Raw genomic sequence first — 2,537 nt, 5'->3', positions numbered from 1 at the left:
CTCACTCTACAGTTTCTCGCCCCTACACATACACACACCTTCTATTTCACTCTCACTGCCAAGTTCTTTCTTCCTCGTCTTCCTTTACAAAACATTATATTTGGGAATGACCTACACATGAATATACACATTGACACTCTGCCTTCACAGTTTAAAAATACATACCGCACAGCGGCACATAGCACACCCTCAAATATTTGCTGCATAAAATCCTTGACTGAATCCCCCAGGCTGGTCGGAGACAGTATCTGACAAGGTGTTCAGTTCCCTAACACTGGTGAGAGCTACAGGAAAGAGAAAGATTATACACCATCTCTATCAAGCCCTATCTCCTGTCTATCCTACACAGGAGGAAAATGAAGCTAGGAAAATAATGTAATCCAGATGACGCAGCTATTTACGAACAGAGCCCAAGCTAGAAGCCTCATCATCGGTCTTCCGATCCAGCGCTATTCGCATCTGGGTACCAATGCCCCTAACTTCCCAAGGGTATGACTTTGTCTGGCCTCAAAGGGGTGCCCTGGGTTCAGCCCCAGGCCTCCACTTCCGACCTCAGGCACACTACTGGCGGGGTCTGACATCCACACTTCATTAGGGCTGGCTCCTACGTGGACTTTCTATTCAGCGCATCAAGGGTGTGGGGCCTGTGCTGACTTTCTGCGGAACCATCCCGAAAAGGGGTCTCGACCTTCCCTTCTCCTCCGCCCTGGGGCTACTTGCAGGCTATCATTCCCACCTTCCTCCAGGCTCCAGCCAGCCAGGCGGCTCTGGCACGGGTCTCTGTGCAACTGGCTCCCAGCGCCTTGATGAGGCGTGTTTAATCTTGCACCCGGATTATTTAACCTCCGCATCCTTGTTAACAAACAGCCATTATTAACGAGATGAGAGACCACATGGGGTGGGCTTCTACAGACAATGCGCGCTCCCTTGGCCTTTCCGCAAGCAAATTCATAATCCTCGGCGACTCGGCCGCCCCAGCCCTCCTGCCAGGCCTGAGAGGGAGTCGGGAAATAGTAGGAAGCGGGTGATCGGGACCCTTATCCACGACCCCCTGCGCCTGCAGGGTCCGGGGTCTGCAAGATGGAACTGTACCTCTCGCTTCCTTCCCTGCCTGCCTCGCTCGCTCGCTCTCCCAAGGGACTGCTACAGTGCGTTATAAATTTTACCTTTCCAGTGTGCAGGAGAGGCGAGAAGAGGCTGTGTCCCAGCTCCGGGCCGGCCTGTCCCCGAGGACACCAATTAAAGGCACTAATTGGACAGCAATACATCAAAGTCGCTCCCGGGAGTGGGTCCTCAGAGCGCCAGGAATCCATTAGTTGGGCTTTTGTTTCAAAACAGAGAAATACAGAGGAAGAGGAAAAAAACAAAAACAAAAACAAAAAACACCTCGACGCGGATGGGAGTGGCGCGTGTGCTGTACCGCATAGACTCCGCTCTGTGTTCTCTGGGGGCCTCTCTCTCCTCTCTTACTCCAGGCTCGGTACATCAAATGATCTTTCCCGCCTCTCTGTTCCGACCCGCCTCACTTCCATCCCCAAAGAGCGCCGCCTAGAAAGGTTCTCTCTTCCTCGGACCCGCATGCAAACAGGGCCCGTGTAGACGCTGCACCGTTATACCTAGGCGCGCCTGTACCGATTCCGGAAGAACCAATTCACCTCCCCGCGCACCTTGTTCTGGGTCTTTGCCTAACCCTGGTGAGGAAGGGGAGGCAGACACCTCGGGGAGGCCCGTGTCGCCTCGAAGTCTGCTGCACTGGGCTGTCACGAGGCGCCGGGACGCCCGCGGGAGGGGGACGACGCAGGGGGACTGGGCTCACCGGGAGGGGTTACATCAGGATGCGGGGAGGGGCGCTTCGATGGGGGGAGGAAAGGGCGCTACTTTGGAGAATTTGGGCGCTGCTCACATGCCGGAGGGCACCCAGAGAAGCCGGCCGGGGTGAGCCCCAGGTCCCCGAAGGACGCGAAGTGACCCCAGGTGTCTAGGGACCGCAACGATGAGGGGCCCAGAGGCAATGGGGGCCCCTCCCCGGCGTCGGCTCAGAAAGAGGCTGGGCTTCCAGAGTCCGGAGCCCCGCGAGCCCCGCAAGGTCGTCGGACCTGTGCGCGAAGAACGCAGACCCGGGCTGATCCTGGCGAGCCCCCAGCACAAAGTGGCATGCCCCGGGGTCGGCGTCCTCGGGGCGCAGTGACTCGGCCTGCCTGACCCGGGTCGCACCCGGCAGCCGCCTGGGCCGGGGAGGCGGGAACCTCGCCCAGGGCCGGGGCTCCGAGGGCCATGCTGCGGTTTCCCGCCGGCCCTGCAGCGGGCGAGGGCGAAGGCTAGGCCGGCCCGGGTGGGCACGGCAGCCAGGGCGCAGGATGGAGCCACCGGACTCGGCCTCACCTGGACCGAGGGGAGGCCAGACGCCGAGCCCCGGGCGCCCCGCATCCTGCGGGGGCCGCGCCCGCTCCCTTCCCTCAAGGAGCCAGATTGGAATGGCTGCTTTTGATGCCATTTGTTACCAACCCCGGCATTTGTTTTCCATTTTATAAACGCTT

Source organism: Panthera leo, chromosome A2 (genome assembly GCF_018350215.1).
Source record: "Panthera leo isolate Ple1 chromosome A2, P.leo_Ple1_pat1.1, whole genome shotgun sequence".
NCBI classification, from domain to species: Eukaryota; Metazoa; Chordata; class Mammalia; order Carnivora; family Felidae; genus Panthera; species Panthera leo.
The sequence above is the reverse complement of the archived record's forward strand: the minus strand, read 5'-3'. Positions refer to the sequence as shown.